The sequence below is a fragment of the Hyperolius riggenbachi genome, chromosome 4 (assembly GCF_040937935.1).
Source record: "Hyperolius riggenbachi isolate aHypRig1 chromosome 4, aHypRig1.pri, whole genome shotgun sequence".
NCBI classification, from domain to species: domain Eukaryota; kingdom Metazoa; phylum Chordata; class Amphibia; order Anura; family Hyperoliidae; genus Hyperolius; species Hyperolius riggenbachi.
In genome coordinates, this window is record NC_090649.1 from 68,566,282 (window position 1) to 68,586,039 (window position 19,758).

Consider the following 19,758-nt stretch of genomic DNA (forward strand, 5'->3'; position numbering starts at 1 on the left):
GAGTGGGATACATGCCAAAAGTCCCCGGGAAAAATCTGGATTTGACGCAAAGCAGCGTTTTAAGGGCAGAAATCACATTGAATGCTAAATTACAGGCCTAAAATCAGGTAGTGTAATTAAGGTACTGCTTCACACTGACACACCAAACTCACCGTGTAACGCACCGCAAACAGCTGTTTGTGTAGTGACGGGCCGGCCGTGCTGGACTGGTGCGCACCATGGCGAGAGTGCAGGTTTTGGTGGCTTTACAGCCCATATGGTCGCCTGGCTGATGAACAGAACAGGTATGCAGTGGCGGGTTCACTGAACAGAACAGGTATGCAGTGGTGGGTTCACAGAACAGGAATGCAGTGGCAGGTTCACTGAACAGGTATACAGTGGCGGGTTCACTGAACACAACAGGTATGCAGTGGCGGGTTCACTGAACAGGAATACAGTGGCGGGTTCACTGAACAGGTATGCAGTGGCGGGTTCACTGAACAGGTATGCAGTGGTGGGTTCACTGAACAGGTATGCAGTGGTGGGTTCACTGAACAGGTATGCAGTGGTGGGTTCACAGTACAGGTATGCAGTGGTGGGTTCACAGAACAGGTATGCAGTGGCAGGTTCACTGTACAGGTATGCAGTGGTGGGTTCACAGAACAGGTATGCAGTGGTGGGTTCACAGAACAGGTATGCAGTGGCAGGTTCACTGAACAGGTATGCAGTGGTGGGTTCACAGAACAGGTATGCAGTGGTGGGTTCACAGAACAGGTATGCAGTGGCAGGTTCACTGAACAGGTATGCAGTGGTGGGTTCACTGAACAGGTATGCAGTGGTGGGTTCACTGAACAGGTATGCAGTGGTGGGTTCACAGTACAGGTATGCAGTGGTGCGTTCACAGAACAGGTATGCAGTGGCAGGTTCACTGAACAGGTATGCAGTGGTGGGTTCACAGTACAGGTATGCAGTGGTGGGTTCACAGAACAGGTATGCAGTGGCAGGTTCACTGAACAGGTATGCAGGTATCCAGTGGGCTCACTGAACAGAACAGGTATGGTGGGCTCACTGAACAGAACAGGTATGCAGCCAGGAACAAGCTAAGCCTAACTAATCTTTCCCTATGAGAGACAGTCTGCAGCAGCTCGCCCTACTCTCACTAACGCAGGCACACGAGTGAGCGTAATGGCCGCCGCTGCCTGCCTTTTATTAGGGGGGGAGTGGCTCCAGGGGCTAGTGTAGCCTAATTGGCTACACTGGGCCTGCTGACTGTGATGTAGAGGGTCAAAGTTGACCCTCATGGTGCATTATGGGGCGAACCGAACTTCCACAAAAGTTCGCCTGCGGGACGCGAACGCGAACCACTGAAGTTCGCATGGAACCGTTCGCAGGCGAACCGTTCGGCCCAACTGTACTCTCCACTCCTAACACTAATCTCCCCCTCTCTACTCCTAACACTAGCCTTCCCCTCTCCTCTCCTAACACTAACCTCCCCCTCTCTACTCCTAACACTTGCCATCCCCTCTTCACTCCTAACAATAACCTCCCCCTCGCCACTCCTAGCACTAACCTGCCTCTCTCCTCTAATAACACTAGCGTTCCCCTCTCCTCTCCTAACACTAGCCTTCCCCTCTCCTCTCCTAACACTAACCTTCTTGAGCGGCTGCAGCTTTATGTGCAGGCAATGTGTAGGCACAATACAGCCACGCTCGTACATGGCGGGGAGCGCAGCCACATCAACATGTTATCCAACAAGCTCTTGTCAGATATGTTCTATGGGTCTTCATGTGGCATGGCAACAGTTGGAGCCAGAAGGAGGACATGAGAAACCTCTGTAGGATATAAAGACTTCCCTCATTTTATTTACCTACCTGCCCCCTGCATTGGTACAGAGAGAGTAAGTAAAAAATGGCCAACCTCCTGGCAAGCCCTGTATACACACAAGGGTTAGGGCCAGTTCACACTGCAGCGATCAAAAACTGGTCCATGTAAAAAGTGATCCATTAAAACAGTTCAGTTTTTGTTGGGCATCAGTTTTTGATCCATGACCTTCCCTTCCCAAACTTCTGGTTTGTTCGTCAGAACAGGCCAAATTGATCCATTCCAACAGAGCACTGTGAACTATTGATTAATATAGGATCTGTTCATACCCATTAGGATCTGGTCTGTTACAGTCCGCTAAAAGGACCGCTTTTATTGCCAGTGTGAACCAGCTCTTAATGGAAGACATTTAAGACCGTAAAATGAAAAAAAAAATTACATACCTGGGGCTTCCTCCAGCCCCCTTCACGCTGATCGGTCCCTCGCTGTCCTCCCAAGCTGCCTGGATCTTTCATTAGATGCCTCATAAACTTCGGATGCTTGCGCTTGCGCGGCCTGGCTGGGTGCGCACACCCCATCTGTGCAGAGCGTCAGGAGCAGAGCACTCCCGGGTCGTGGGATCCTGACCGGGGAGCGCACGTGGGCAGACTGTGCCTGCGCCATCTGGCCTTGACTGGCAGAGTTACCGGGCCACCTATCAGAGGATCCAGGTGGCCTGGGAGGACGTTGAGGGACCGATTAGCCTGGAGGAGCCTGGAGGAAGCCTCAGGTATGTATAATTTTTTTTATTTTTCTCGTCTCAGGTACACTTTAAGCAATAATGAAGAGTAAAAGGGGTAGCAGAATGGGAGCCAAAGAAACTGGTGAGTAGTGGGTACTTACCTAATACTAAGGGGCACCTGTAGCTACCTATGATGGGCAAGGGAAGTAAGAGAGAAGTGACAGCAGGGACAGCCAGCACACTTGCAGTGCAGTTCGGCAGGGGGTTGTAGCTTCATGGAGGGCGGAGTCTAGGGTGCCAGGACATCTGTGCCTATAGGGTCCTGTGATGTAAATCCAAACCTGCCTTAGGGCTTGTTTCCCTATGCGCGCTTTTAGCCGCGCTTATGGAAACGCAGTCACAGGCAGACTGCATAGACTGCACTGTCTGATGTTTCCATACATGCGCTGCGATTTACCGCTGAACCGCAGCACTTGGTTGCACGCATTTTGGCCCATTTGCTTCCGTAATTCCTTTCTTTATAAAGAATGGGATTGCAAGCGTCGTCCCTGAGGGATCACATGCACGGCTCTGCCTTGCATATAAAAACTAGTCTGGCGGTTTGATCCTGTGACATCATAACACTCTGCTCAGTTCCACAAGCCTGCATGGGGCGTGTCTTAAACCAGTTTAAGTTATTTCACAACCCTGAGAAAAACAGCAGTCTCAAGACTGGAGGGAACATCTCTAAAGCCATGCACGGTGCCCCGAGCCATGGAAAAACCACAGCAATCCTCAAGTTAAGATTTTAAAGATTACCTACTATTTGTCCCCAGAGTTCAGCTTAACATCTCTCTGCATGTATTTAGGGAAATGTATATATTCCATCTATGTGGGCTAAAAGGAGGTGTTTGTTTTTCTTTTTGTTGTCAACAAGTATGCTCTTACTTAGTTTACATAGTTTGGCGTTAGTAGGTCGTTAAGTGGGCAGCCAGCACCCTCTCCTGTGGAGACAATTACAGGCCCAACGGTTTCGGCTGCAGATCTGGCTGGATCTCGGCAGGCCAGAGTGGAAGAGACGTGCATTCTTTGTGTGTCTATTCTGTACCTTGATACTGGCACATACAATGAATTCCACATGGAGGTGGCTTGTGATGAATAAGTTCTTTCTCTCTCTCTCTCTCTCCCCGGCTACAGAATGTAAACCCAGGGCAAGAACAGGACTTGAGCCGCTGCCAAAAGAGTGGGCCAAGAGGCTACATATGGAACCAGCAAATCACAGAGCTGTGAAGCATGTTAGTGATTTAAAGTTATGTATAGCAAAGTCCTAACGTTGAAAAGAATTCATAAATGGAAAGGTAAGTAATGGGCAAAGAAGAATGACAGGCGAAAGCTTCTCCCGGGTTTTTTTCCTCCTCCCCCCCTCTATTTCGTCTCCCGACTCGCGGCGTCCGCGCCGGCCAACTTTCTGTCTTCTCCGCTTTCACGAGCGCTGTTCAGATCTCTGCGGAAAAACGTTTTTACGTGAGAAAGTGAATTATTGTGTCAGCTTTGCTTTTTCTAATTTATTTCAAACCCATTCCTCCAAAGTCCAACAACAAAAAAGCTATTTTCATTTTGGATATGAAGGGGCTCGTAAATCCAATCGGGTTGCTGAAATATGGTAAGTGATGTATATATAAGGCAGCCCTGAGAAGAAATATGTATAGACGGCTTTCAGTCACAAGACAAAAATTAAGAATACAAGTTGATTTATAAGTAAGTCCTCCATGGCTACTGTGCGGCCATTTTGGCTGTAATATTTTCAGTAGGGGATAACAGTGTCTTTCATTGAAAAGATACCCTAGTCAGGTAAAAATGGTAAAAATTATGCACTGTGTGTGTATGGGGAGTAAGGCAGAAGCTTACTTTACCCCCCGTGTCGGCATCAGACTCTGTTTAGCTGTTAAGTGGCCTGTTCCAAAGTCCTGGTTGGCGCAGGCGGAGTATGTCCACGGGAGTAAGCGCGCATTACCGCGGGAAGACATAACCCAGCACACGTGCCCTCTGACCCGGACATACTACACGCGCATGCTTAGTATGTCCACTTGGGCACCTTGTGACCACGCTCCCCGCTGACCTCTAGTCCACTGCACCCACGCAGGCTAAGTCTTCCCGCTCAAACCAGCTTCTGGCGCATGCACTGGCCCCACAAACCAGGACTTTGGATCTACCTACTTTATAACTAAATGGAGGCTGACACTGGGGCAAGGAAGGTGTGATAAGCTTCTGCACTACAGTCCACACACACACAGCGTAATTTTTGCAATTTTTTCAGGACTAAGGTATCCTTTAAAGGAAACCTAGGCTTTTATTAAAGCTTAACGTGTACCCTAGCCAAAGCTTGGGTCAAAAAGTAAATACTAACCTAAGAAGAGGAAAGCATCTGGATCCTGTAGAAGCTTCCTACGGCGTCCTTCAGTCCCCTGTTGCCATGTGCGTACTGCCCAAAATTATCTAATAAGGGCTTGTCGGAAATTTAATCAGGGCCACGCCCTGCTTCAAGCATGAGCCCAATAGTACTGCGTAATTTTAAAGACACCTCCCCCTCATTTACAAGGTACTCTGACTTTGCATTCACATTGCCCATTGTTCACAACTTACTTGCAAGTAAATTCCCCTTACTCACTTTTCCCTTCCGATGCACAGATCTGTATATATATATATATATATATATATATATATATATATATATATATATATATATATATTGTCTTGCTTATCTTCATATGTTGACATAAAAGAACAAAAGAACATTGGTAGTAGGAGAAAGGATTGGTGTAAATATCTTTTGCATGTAAAATATTCATATTGTGTCTGACTGGTGGACTGATGAGGGTGTGACTGGAGGTGTGGTGAGGGTGTGACTGGAGGTGTGGTAAGGGTGTGACTGGAGGTGTGGTGAGCTTGTGACTGGAGGTGTGGTAAGGGTGTGACTGGAGGTGTGGTGAGGGTGTGGCTGGAGGTGTGGTGAGGGTGTGACTGGAGGTGTGGTGAGGATGTGACTGGATGTGTGGTGAGGGTGTGACTGGAGGTGTGGTGAGGGTGTGACTGGAGGTGTGGTGAGGGTGTGACTGGAGGTGTGGTGAGGGTGTGACCGGAGGTGTGGTGAAGGTGTGACTGGAGGTGTGCTGAGGGTGTGGATGGAGGTGTGGTAAGGGTGTGACTGGAGGTGTGGTGAGCTGCTGACTGGAGGTGTGGTAAGGGTGTGACTGGAGGTGTGGTGAGCTTGTGACTGGAGGTGTGGTGAGGGTGTGGCTGGAGGTGTGGTGAGGATGTGACTGGAGGTGTGGTGAGGGCACGGGTCGAGTCCTGCGTGAACGCGGGTGAACGGCGTCCACCCACTTTTTCTTCAAAGTGAACGCCGTTCACCCTGGCTTGTGTGGAGGGGGGCAGAGCAGGGAAGGCGAGCTATAGGGACAGCGGGGAGGGGCGGACATCTCCCCCCCATCCCTCACCTTTGTGCTCCCTTTCCTGCCTCTCCCCTCCAGCGTTTTTAAGTGTCGGGCCGGCGGCGAAAGTGGGCGGAGACTTTCTGCGTTCCAGTCGCATGGGACGCTCCGCTCTGTGTACGGCTAGTCTGGTCTTCTAGTCGCACACAGAGCGGAGCGTCCCATGCGACTGGAACGAGGTAAGTCTCCGCCCACTTTCGCCGCCAGGCCGACACTTAAAAACGCCGGAGGGGAGAGGCAGGAAGGAGAGCACAAAGGTGAGGGATGGGGGGGAGATGTCCGCCCATCCCCGCTGTCCCTATAGCTCGCCTTCCCTGCTCTGCTCCCTCCGGGTGGGGGCACACCTGGCTAACTGGGCACATATACCCCTGACTACATATACTGGCCACATATACACCTGCCTACATATACTGGGGACATATACACCTGCCTACATATACTGGGGACATATACCCCTGACTACATATACTGGCCACATACCTCTGGCTACATATACTGGGCATATATACCCCTGGCTACATATACTGGGGACATATACACCTGCCTACATATACTGGGGACATATACCCCTGCCTACATATACTGGGGACATACCCCTGCCTACATATACTGGGGACATATACCCCCGCCTACATATACTGGGGACATATACCCCTGCCTACATATACTGGGGACATATACACCTGCCTACATATACTGGGGACATATACACCTGCCTACATATACTGGGGACATACCCCTGCCTACATATACTGGGGACATATACCCCTGCCTACATATACTGGGGACATATACCCCTGCCTACATATACTGGGGACATATACACCTGCCTACATATACTGGGGACATATACACCTGCCTACATATACTGGGCATATATACCCCTGCCTACATATACTGGGGACATATACACCTGCCTACATATACTGGGGACATATACCCCTGCCTACATATACTGGGGACATATACACCTGCCTACATATACTGGGGACATATACACCTGCCTACATATACTGGGCATATATACCCCTGCCTACATATACTGGGGACATATACACCTGCCTACATATACTGGGGACATATACCCCTGCCTACATATACTGGGGACATATACCCCTGCCTACATATACTGGGGACATATACCTCTGCCTACATATACTGGGGACATATCCCACTGGCTACATATACTGGGCACATATACCCCTGGCTACATATACTAGGCAACTATACCTCTGGCTACATATACTGGGGACTACTATACTCATGGCTACTTATACTGGGGACACCTATAGACCTGGCTACCTGGGGGTACCTATTTTGGGGGAACTGCTGTCAGATTATCTGCATTTTTGTGGAATCGCTGTTATGTATTTTGGGGAACAGCTGCCAGATTATGTGTATGTTAGGGGAACGGCTGCTGCCAGATTACGTGTATTTTGGGGAACTGCTGCCAGATTGTGTATGTTTGGGGGACCACTACTGCCAGATTATGTCTTTTGGGTGTTACGTGTATTTTGGGTGATCCGCTGTCAGGTTTCGCGTATTTTGGGGAACTGCTTCCAAATTATGTGTATGTTGGTGGAACTGCTGCTGCCACATTGTCTATTTTGGGGGAACCACTTCCATATTATCTGTATTTTGGAGGAACTTCTACCAGATTATGTGTCTTTTTGGTGAAATGCTGTCAGATTACATAAATTTTTGGGGGACACACTACGGCAGAGCTCAAACTTCCTTGGCAGACCTTTTACATCACTGCTAAGGTCATGTATATTTGGCCCCACCCATGACCACGCCCACGGTGTGCTTGACAACACCCATTTTTCCCAGGACTAGACCCCTGGGTGAGGGTGTGACTGGAGGTGTGGTGAGGGTGTGACTGGAGGTGTACTGAAGGTGTGACTGGAGGTGTGGTGAAGGTGTGACTGGAGGTGTGCTGAGGGTGTGGATGGAGGTGTGGTGAGGATGTGACTGGAGGTGTGGTTAGTGTGTGACTGCAGGTGTGGTGAAGGGTGTGACTGGAGGTGTGGTGAAGGTGTGACTGGAGGTGTGGTGAGGATGTGGCTGGAGGTGTAGTGAGGGTGTGACTGGAGGTGTGGTGAGGGTGTGACTGGAGGTGTGGTTAGTTTGTGACTAGAGGTGTGGTGGAGGTGTGGTGAGGGTGTGGCTGGAGGTGTAGTGAGGGTGTTTCTAAAACAGTTTCTTGTGTATTTAGTGTCTGGGGGAAAGGGGATAAGAGTCTGCTAATATGTCTAACAGGAAAAGAGTTGGAATGAAACTTGAACACATGGACACTGTGGTGCTACTCACATAGTTACTATCATAGATACTATCACATAGTCACATAGGACTATCCCTATATACATTTGCACCTTGAGTTAGGCTGTAAGATCCAACTAAACCTGTAAAGTAACAGCACAAATTCCAAAAATGTCATTTAATTTTGCCATCAGATTAAATTTGCCCCAACATCCCAACCCCCCTCCCCCCAAAGTTGTGCAGGTTTCAGAACTACTCGTGTTCCCGAGCACTTCCAAAGACAAGCGGGTGCATAAGCCTGGGTTTGCGCATGCACAGTGCAGATCTGCTGATCTTCGGAAGCGCTTGGGGATTCGAGTACCTCTGAAGCCTGCCGAGGAGTTTGAAGGTGCGTCAATTCAATAGGGGACAATGGCAGAATAAGAGAATGAAGCAAGCACTGGGAAGGCTCTATGGGATTTGGAGCCTTTGCTCTACATAGGTAAGTGCTCTACATAGAGTAGGTAAGTATCTAACATGAAGCAAGTTTCATTGCTTCTGGTTCACTTTGAAATACATACATATAATATATTAATTTTCCCTAGAGTAAAATGCACTATAAATCACTTTTTCCCCCCGAGGTTGCTGCCACTTACAGTAGGAACTAACAATCTGACAGGTTTTACACTACTTCAACTCCTCATGGAGGATCCTCACTATTTCCTTTATTCTTTAAGGCACTCCCTGGAAAGTATCTATACAAGGATGCCACTCTGCCTCCTTACTTGTTTGCACATTATTTTGGCAGTGGAAATGAACAACTGTCATTTAGTAAGTGCTTTTGAAAATGAAAAAAAAACACCAAAAACTGAGAATCCCCCATAAGGTGATTGATAAGATGCATTAGTCTAAAATGTGTACATGAAATAGGGGCACAAGGAAAAATGGGCGCCCAGTTTTGTTAGTAAAATTATCATTAACTACCTATATTATTTGTTTTTAAAGTGTAAATAGTGTAAATGATTGTAATAAAATATCCTCTATAATAAAACCCTACTGTCGCTGCATCCAGCAGCTGTCCCTGTGTCCCGGGTATTTAGCTACTGCGGATGTGCGCAGTAACGGACAGCTGGACGGGACCAGGGAGCGAGGTGGGTGGTCGGGCGAGACAGGCGGGTGCGTGCGGCAGATGCGTGCAGGCGTGCGGCGGTTGCGTGCGCGCGCATGCACACTGACTGCCGGCGGCTGCAGAAAAAAGACCTAGAGACCATTTTTAAACGAGCTTAGGTCCGCTAATTGGTATATATTTTACTACAATTTAACCTAACCCTACTCTCACACAGACCACTCCCCCCCCTGATGCCCATCCCTAAAGCCCTCCTTTTTGGCACTTAACTCTAAAAAAATTATTTCTGATGCCTAACCCTAACCCCCCCCCCCTTCTTGACACCTAACCATAAAGCCACCCTTCCTGACGCCTAACCCTAACCCCCTTTTCTGATGCTGTACCCTAAAACAGTAACCCCTCTTCTTGACCCTAATCCTAAAACCCACCTTCCTAGCCTCATAATATTAAAAGAACATACGGTACGTTTCAAAACATTAACTTTCAAAGATGAATAATTTATAAACACTAAACATTAAAAATGTCAAGAACTATAACATTCTAATGTTTAAAAGGATAACACATTTAAAAACTATAACGTTATAATTTCCATGCACCCAATTTTCTGCTTTGGGCGCCTTATTGACGAAATTTGCATTAGCGCCACTGGAGCGCCCAAATTGCCTGCTTCCGTCGAAAACTTTTTCGGATGTTTCAGTTTTTTACTACTTACTGTAAGTGAGAGCCACATAGGAAAACAATTTTTTTTAGTGCACAGGGCCGGTTCTAGACTTTTTGCTGCCTGAGGCAAACTTGTGAAGATGCGCCCCCTCCCCCCCCTCCCCGGACCCCCGGATTGGACTGATCACACAGCACCCGACAATTTACACCGCATGTTATAGCTGCAATAAGCCCCCCAAAAAACACCCTAACCATAGGTAGGTAGCTAGGTATAGGTGCCCCCAGTGCACTGGCATAACAATAGGGGATGCAACCCCTGCTGCCACGGGGGGGGGGGGGGGGGGAGGCCTAGGGCCCGCTCAGGGCCGGATCATTGGTAGCAGCGGGCAGGCAGCGGCAGGCTGAACACATTACCTCCTTCTCGACGGAGGTCTTCCGATCTCTAAGAGCAACTTCCTGTTTACACAGGAAGTTGCATGAAGCTCTTAGAGATCGGAAGACCTCCGGTGAGAAAGAAGTAATGTGTTCAGCCTGCCGCTGCCACCAATGATTGCAGGAGGAGAGTCTTAGGTGAGGGAGGGGGGGGGGGATGTCCCCCCTCCCCACAGATCTGCGGCCACGCTCTCCTCTTATGCTGCGACCCCTCCTGCCCCACAAATGTCCCTGAGTGGGCCCTAGGGTGGGGGGGGCCCGGATTTTTTTTTTCAGGGGGCCCGGGGATTTCTAGGTATGCCCCTGCCCCAGTGTTGGTAGCTAGGTACAGTCTCAGTATAGGTTAGCCAGGCACTCTCTTCACTTCCTGTTTCTGCCTGGTGCTGCCCCCAGACTTCTGCCTCCTGATGAAGCCGCCTCACTTGGCATCATGGACCTGCTAGTGCATTCCAATCTGAGAAACATGTACTGTACATCTTATTTGTATTTATTTGCAATGTTACACTTTTTCTGCGGCAATGGTCCTTTAACTCTATATACTGTATAAAGCAAGTGCGCAGATCATGAAATAATAACGACATTTCAGATGAATTTATTGAAAGTTCAAATATAATGCAGTTTTATCCAAAAAAGCCACAAAATCCTCGTCATATAAGAGAATTAATAACAAGTGTCTACAATCTTACTCTACAGGCATAGCCAGTGTCAATACTTCTCATTCTGTGCTGAAATCTGGAGGTGATTTACAGAATCTCATGTCTGCTGTGCACTCCAATAGGATACAGGCCACACGTGAAAAGGCAGAATTCTCTACAATGAATCCATGTACTATCTCTGTATTAAAGTGGACCTGAACTCGGAATTTCCTCTCTGCTCTAAAAGATGAACAACATAATAACATTTTAAACAAAAACATTTCTTTGTTGCATCTGATACAAGTCCTGCAATAAATCTGTAGTGTGTGTACTTCCTGCTTTCATTGAAGCAGACATAGGGTTAACATATTGTGTTTACAAATTAGCTGCTCTGCTGAGGCAGCCAGATGACACAGCTGAGAGATCAAAATACAGTTGTGATTAGTGATAGATGAGGCAGGAATTAGACAGGCTAAACTCTCTAAATACATACAGTGTGCATTTCTCTATGTTTTTCTTCTGTCCTGTTCAAGAGTTCAGGTCCAGGGAACCGAATTCGTGTGAAACCCAGATAGTTGCTATCCGGATTTCACCCAGATACCTGTGCGGGGTGGGCAGGGGGGTCAAGGTTACCTGTCTGACGTCTTCTTCGGTCGTCCCTCGGCGCCTCCCACGTGTGTCACATGATTACAAACACTTCCTCCTTCAACCCGGAAGGAGGAAGTGTTTGTACTCACGTGACCGCTGCGTGGAACGCATCGTGGGAGGAGCCAAGGGATGACCGAAGAAGACGTCAGACAGGTAAGCTTGAACCCCGCGCCCAGCCCGCACAGGTATCTGGGTGAAATCCCGATAGCAACTATCCGGGTTTCACCGGAATTCGGATTTGCGCATCCCTGTTCAGGTCCACTTTATAAGGCATACCTCCCAAATATCCCTAGTTCTGAGATATGTTCTGACATAGAAAACAAGAGGAGTGTGATGGGAGCTAAGAATGCCATTACCAGAGCCTTCTGCATTATTGCGGGGTGTAATAATACATTGGAACAGTAATAGTGTCTCTCTGGAGCCAGTGAATGAGCCCTTCTTTCCATAAGGTGCAGACACACATTGATTTGGTTGACCAATTTTACCACCTCGATGTAGTAGGAGGACCAACAGATTTTGAATACTATGAGAAGATTGTGTAGGTAAGCTCTCATACTACACGGGAGTGGTAAAATTGGCCAATCAAAATTGAATGTGTGTATGCACCTTTAGACTGTGTAAAAATGTCAATGATTCTAACTGACCATTGGAAACCTTTTTTAATACAGCCGTCCGCAATAGCTATGAATTGATAACAGACAAATTATACACAGGTTTAATCGCTTGACTTGGAGTCATAAGATTGGGGTTGATTTACAAAGCTGACTTATGCTGGGAATACACCATGAGATTTTCAGCAGATTTACTGTCCGATTGTTTCTCCGATCTTTTTTTTTATCGATTTCCATTCACTTCTATGAGAAATCGATCAGAAAAACAATCGAAAATCAGATCGGACATGTCAGAAATTATCTCTCAATACCGTCTATCTGCCAAAAAATCTCATGGTGTGTTCCCAGCATAACGCTGGGGATACACGGTTCATTTCTGGCGCTCAATTCTCCTCTGGATCGTTTTTGCCGCTCGATTCTGCAGTCGGTTCTCTTATCTTCCGCTCGTTTTTCTTATCTTCTTCCATTCACTTCTATCAGAAATCGAGCGGTGAAAAGGATCGAAAGGGAGATCGGACATGTCAGAAATTATCTATCGAGCCCAGGGGCAAACGCAGGATTTTTAAGCGGGGGGTTCCTGAAAGGTCCAGAAGCACGTATGTCCCGAGTGCTTCCGAATACAGGTGGCTCCATACTGCCCATGCACAAAAGTGCGCTGGCGTATTACGGAGCTGCCTATCTTTGGAAGTACTCAAGGACACGAGTGTTTCTGAGGGCTTCTGGTAGCAGCAAATGTGAACGGGGTACAGCGCTGGAACAACTCCCCAAGAGAGGAACGGGAGATAGACTTAGTTTGGACAATTCAGTGGAATATGTCACATGTCACATAGCGCAAGCGATACCCATATGATGCAGGGATATATGCATCTGCGGAAGATGGCGGCGCTATAGAAATACTAAATAATAATATTTTGCCTCACCAGGATTGCACTTTTATTTAGCTTTCCTGTAAGACAAGAACACACAGTCAGCCAGCCAGCACTAGGGGAAGAGGGAAACAAAGGTGAATGAGGGAGGGCTGGTGCACACCAAGAGTGCTTCTGAGCGTTTTTCAAATCAACAGTGATTTGAAAAGCGCTTGGCTAATGTTACCCTATGTGGGTGTTCCCACAGCAGCGTTGTGATTTTTTCAAAATCGCAGGTATACTGCATGTAGCATGTTTTTGAGCAATTCATTCAAAAATCGCTCTGAAAATCACTTCACAAAATCACACTCACAAATTGCTAGCGATTGCTATTGTCATTTTGGCGTTGCACTAGCCCAGAGAGAGGAGTGGAGAAATTGAGAATAGCCCTGGAGATGGAGCAGAGAACTTATCTGTATTGAAGTCCCACATCACACAGGCTACTTGCCTGTAATCGGACTCCTGTCCCTGTCAGTCTCTCACACAAGTCAGAAAGAAGCCCTCCTGGAGTCTAGGGACTGTCAAAAACTTTTCAGCTTGTTATCCACACCTTATCCACACATGCAGTCATTATAACAATGGGGAGAGACCAGACAGATGTTTGCCCACAGACCCTGAGTCCAGGCAAGCTCTGCATCATGCTGTGCATATTTACCAGCTTGCCTGCACTCTAATTTCATCATGTCTTACACTTCTGTGCTGTGGAGAGTCCAGGACTCCATAATCAACATTCTCTCACTGTAGGCTGCATCTTCTTGTGAGGGTTGTGAGGGAAGCTCGGCTGCCTCTCTCATTCTATTAGCTGGAGGGAGGCAGCTGGAGGGAGGCACCAGAAGTAAGAAGGGAGGGAGAATGAGGCTGTTTATATTATGCGGGCTTCCCTGGCTGAATACACAGCTCAGTGCAGGGGGGAGGTTCCAGACACCCGGAATAGCCCCCTGAGTTCGCCAGTGGAGCCATCTATCTGCCTCAAAAACGAACAGTGTATTACCGGCATAAGTAAGCTATTCACTTATTCTCCTGAGTTTTCTCCTAGGAGATAATTTTTCATCTTCTATTTAGAATAACTTTTCAGCACTTTGAAATTTAAATGTATCAAAAAGTAGGTGAAAAGGTACCATCAACATTTTTTATATATATATTTTCTTGCTTGCTGGTGGTTTAAAAAGCATGACAATTTTGAAAATAGAAAACTCATGAGAAAAAGTTGAGTACATATGGGTCGCCCACAGAGAAATAAATCATGAGTTAATTCAAATAAAGAGGGATAACCCACGTCATTTAAGGCGGATCCGAGATTAAAAACTAACTATAACTAGTAACTTGTCTATATATCTTATCCAAAGTTTACACAGCGAATGTAGCTGCAAACAGCTTCAATAGTGTATGATTATTTATTCCTGTGATGCAATGAGGGCAGCCATGTTCTGTTTGTCACAGGCTGAGGGCTGGAGATGCTATCAGCTTGCCTGTGTGTAATGTGGCAAATTCAGTCCTCTCTCCTCCTCCCTCTGGCTAGTAACCTCCTCCTCCTCCTGCCAAGACTGAGCTCCCATAAGCACTTGCTACAGTGCCAAGGCACTCTAAAAAGCTTTGGCTGAGGCTTGTTTAATTTATAGGGAATTAAGAGTATTAAAACAAAACAAAAAAAAAGTATTTGGCTTGAGGAACACAATTATGCAATGAGTAAAAGTTTATCACGGATCCACTTTAAGGTGAGATACATTGGGCCATATCCTATTCTGAGTTTCCTCCAACAAGATAATTTTTCATCTACTTGGTTTAAAATATCTACTTGGAGAAAACTTACAAGAAAATTTAAAGCAGACCTGAACTCAGAACTTCCTCCCTGCTCTAAAAGATAAACAACAGCTTAATAATTTAAAAGAAAAACATGTCTTTGTTACAGCTTACAGAACTCCTGCAATAAATCTGCAGTGTGTCTACTTCTTGCTTTCATGGAAGCAGCCAAAGGGTTAACATACTAGCTTTGTCTGCCAAGGATTGCCGAATTTCTATGCTGACACAGGTGAGAGATCAAATTATACTTGTGATTATTTGAAGATGAGGGGGAATTAGACAAGCTCTTCTCTCTAAAAACACACAGGGTGCATTTCTCTCTGTTTTATTTGTGTCCTGGGCAAGAATTCAGGTCCACTTTAATAGGATATAGCCCTTTGTGAGTTCAGTAATGCGACATAATTCAATAGAAAAGCTTTGCAAATAAGCCTCATTGAGTGCTGCAAGTGATCCTATTCTTATTACTGCTGTGTTTTTATATAGCACTGCCACTGACATCTTTCACAGCAATTTACACAGTACATAGTCATGCCACTAACTGTCCCTCAAAGGAGCTCACAATTTAATCTGTGATACTATATGTAGCAACGGTGATTTTTGGAACCAATAATTTTCAAGAGTACCTCAGTTTTAAAACAACTAAACACATCGAAATAAGATTTTGGATGTGTGGAAGGGAACATACAAAAAAAAAAGGCTATTGCTTACAGTACCCAAACCTTCTTCTGATGTTACAAGTCAATCAGTATGGCTACAATCATATTGTTAGGCAATAACTTTGCCTCTTTAGTGGATGATTAAGGCCTTATGGGGGAAACCCACTCAGCTGTTTTTGAAAACTGTCACCAGGAGAAGAGGTCTCTCAATTACCCCAAGTGCTTCCCCAACACGTTACTTTGACTAACTTAGCTTGAATTAGCTGGAGTAACTGGTTATTCCTAAGGAACATAAGGCATTTCTGAAATGTGTATGTATATATTAACTCAAGGGTACTGTTTATTTGGCACCTTGTGGAATTCTTTGAAGTTGTCAGGACAATGAGCTTGCTGCTTCAGTGTATGTACCACAAAGTGATGGTATCTGCTTTTGATATTCTCTATATCATTTTCTGTACAACCTGGGAGCCTCCTAGTGTGTGAACTACAGTAAACATAGCTCACAAAGACTCCCATGTAGAGACCTATCCTACTCCATACTTCCTTTAGACCACAAACTAGTGACAGCAACTTAGATGAAGATAATAAAGTAATATACAATAGGGTGTAGAAAGCAAGAGGGATGGGTTGAACCTCTGCTGGGATGGGATCTCAGATGGGAGAAATGGTGTCTCAAATGATTGGTCAACAGAATGAGGGATTGGGTGGACCTCCATGTTTGGAAACATCTCATCTGGAAATAATGGTGTCCGCATTGGTCTGTAGACAGTTAGGGCTGTTTTACACGGAGGATCACATTTCTCCCATATTTTCATATAGCGGTGGCAGTGCGATTGTTATGTGATTTTCCTGTGCTGCTATACTTTGCATTTGAATACCTAACATTTTGCAATCCACTAGTGATTAGAATCAGGTGGCAAAATGCTGCTAGTAGAAAACAGCCCTTTGAGAGATGAGAGGACCTTCATGCTAAAGAACATCTCTAGTGCAAATAATGGTGTCTTTATTCGTGATTAACAGCATGAGGGATGGAGTGGTTCACCATGTTAGACAACATCTCAACAGGCAGTAGTGGAGTAGACCTACATGTTAAAGAGTATCTCAGCTGGGAATAATGTTGTCCTCATTGGTCGATAGACAACAAAAGTGATGGGGTAGATTTACGTACTGGAAAGTGTCTCAGCTGGGAATAATGTTGTCCTCAGTCACCCTGTAGAGACCAGGAGTGATGGGGTAGACCTACGTATTAGAGAGTATCTCAGCTGGGTATAAAGTTGTCCTCAATGCTCTGTAGACAACAAGAGTGATGTGGTAGACCTATGCATTAGTGTTATGTATGAATAATGTTGTCCCCATTGGTCTGTACACAACAAGAATGATGGGGTGGACCTCCATGTTTCAAAGCATCCAAACCAGGAAATAACTTTGGCATTATTGGTCTGTAGACAGCAAAAAGGTACTTGCAGAGCTTCTGGAGCCCTGCCCTAAACCTGTCACAAATGGGCAATATCAAGGGATCAAATGATCGATCAAAAACACACAACCTGAGGTTATCTTGTGTGAAAACTGCATTTCAGAACTCTCAGTGGTTTCAGAGATGTGGTTAAATAATATCTCTGAAATTTACCTCCCTCCAGGTGATCTCCTTGTGTGTATATTTTCATCAAATGCTCCGTTAGCGTTGCCTAGGTTTGTGACGAGTGTAAATTAAGCAGCAGTGTTACTATGATCATCCCCTGGTAGTCCAGGAGGTTTGTTTGTTTTAACTGTTCAAGTAATTTTATACCTTGAAGAGTTCCAGTGATTAAAAAAAAATGCCTTCTCATGCCTTGATGTGGCCAGCATGTCCTCTGCAACTAGGTGCCTTACTGTGAGTCTATTTTCTAAGGCTGCAGCTGTTTCCCAACCCACAGTTTGAAAAATACCTGATCTCTAAGGCCAGTGTGGCATATGCAGAGATTTGTAGCAGATACCCATAGCAATTAGCCACAACAATTCAACCACTGTCAAGCTACATGAATATCATCATCTTACTACAGTGGCACCTGCCAAAAGTAGAGAAATATAGTAGTCACAAAGTTAACAGGTAGTTCTTCAAAACAATATTTAGGAAGCAGGACAAATGGACAAATTAAAGGGGCTGAAACACTTTGACAAACACCAACTTGCAATAACTAATTGACTAGGTAGTAGTATCTCCAAAATGGTGGTCCCTGTATGCGGTGGTTAGTGTCTACCAACACTGTCCTAGGAAGGACAACCAGCGAACTGACAATAATGTCATGGGTGCCCATTGCTCATTGATGTACGTGGTGAGTGAAGGCTAGCATGGACCATGGAGCAATGGAGGAAGTGACCTGATCTGATGAATTATGTTGTCTTTGGCCTTAAAATTACCGAGATCTCTGCCCAATCGAGCATCAGTGGGATTTATTGGAGAAAAACAAAGTCTGATCCATTGAGGCCTCACCTCATAACTTTGAATACCCAAAGGATCTCCTGCAAATGTCTAAAGGTGCATACATACGCCTAAAGCTTTTCATCCAAAGGGATCGGGACTCAATCCCTTGGTCAACAGTTTGGGATCCGAGCACTGTATAGGCATTTTGCTCTGCTACAGTAGAGCAAAATATTAGATGTTGAGGGTAGGGGGGACAATGTCTATCCCACAATTGAGTGGCTTCTGGTGGGAAGGGTAAGGAGGAGAACAATTAATTTGGCCAACAATTGTGGCTTAACAGATGATTGAGCATCCTTGGACACACCAGTACACACACTGGATTCTTAGCCAAGATGACCTTGACAGGTTTCCTCAGCCAAGAACAGTCTAGCGGCTGCATGAGGCTTTTGACAGATACCACAGGACACCTTCAGAGGTCTTGTGGAGTCCATGCTTCGATGGGTCACAGTGTTTCTGGTGGCACAAGGGAGACTTACACAATGTTAGGCAGGTGGTTTGCTCTGGCCGATGAACATTATTCTCGAATAGCTATAGCACAGCTATTGTTAAAGTTGTTCAACAAGAGTTTCTGGTACAACTGAGTTTGCAGCAGCTCTGTTGAATACTATTAGCAGCAATTAGGTTTTCAGTTATGACATTTCCTAGAACTGTTGCTGTCACAAATCTCTGTGTGTGACAATGGCCTCAATTCACTAAGCTTAACTCCTGTCTTTAATAACTCTTCTGAGCTGTTTTACAGTTATCACAATTATATCACCATGGTGATAACTGTAAAATAGCTCAGAAGAGTTATTAAAGACAGGAGTTAAGCTTAGTGAATTAAGGCCAATTGTCTTAAGACTGGGGGTAGCAGCAGGCCAAGATTTATCTCACAGGCATATAGGCATAGATTGTCTGGCACCCTAGACTTCGCCCTCAATGAGCCTACCAACACCCACAAATCAGCACCGCAAGAGTGCTGGCTGTCCCAGCTGTCAGTCTTCCTTTACCAGTCATAGGTAGCTACAGGTGCCCCTTAGTATTAAGTAGCCAGAAGTACCCTCAATATTAAGTAGCTAGAGGCACCCCCGAGTATTAGGTAGCAAGAGGTACCTCAGTATTAAGTAGCTAGAGGCGCATATCACTGAAGGAAGATCTCGTCAGTTGAAAGATGAGAGCAGGGTGAAAAACTTCTCACTTACACTTTCATCAGGACTCTGCATAGGGTAGGAGGGAGGTAGGCACTAGGGGAGGGGAGTGAGTCACCTTTCCATCATCAGGCGCCTGTAGACCCCTGCCTACAGTGCCTTAAGGTAAATCTGTATTAGTTACGGTGAACTTCTATTTCATAATGCTCAAAGTGACCGCTGCCCTGAAGCCAATTGGCCCAATAGGGATAGGGTTTGCTGCAATGACTGTACGCGAATCCGTGATCCATCCCTACTGGCCTGATAACATTAGATCAGAGGTCAAATTGGGCATCATAGGATAAAAGTTCACCACTGAGGAAGACCTTGGGCTCCCATGTCTATTCATGCATGAAACATGAGACTGTCAGAGCTGCACACAGGGGTGACAGAGAGCAGGAATTTTGTGGTTTTCCCAGCTGTCCTGGG

The 19,758-nt window shown here is 46.0% G+C and overlaps 1 protein-coding gene and 1 long non-coding RNA gene across 2 annotated transcripts in view; one reads left to right on the forward strand and one right to left on the reverse strand.

Annotated features, from left to right (window-relative positions):
- CLIC5 (chloride intracellular channel 5) overlaps positions 1 to 19,758 on the reverse strand; it is a 374,361-nt gene that overhangs the window by 153,251 nt on the left and 201,352 nt on the right. The window lies entirely within an intron of this gene.
- Positions 2,597 to 11,355, forward strand: LOC137571271 (uncharacterized). Its single transcript, XR_011031321.1, has 3 exons — positions 2,597 to 2,663; positions 3,698 to 3,858; positions 11,141 to 11,355. It is a non-coding gene; the product is annotated as an uncharacterized lncRNA (long non-coding RNA).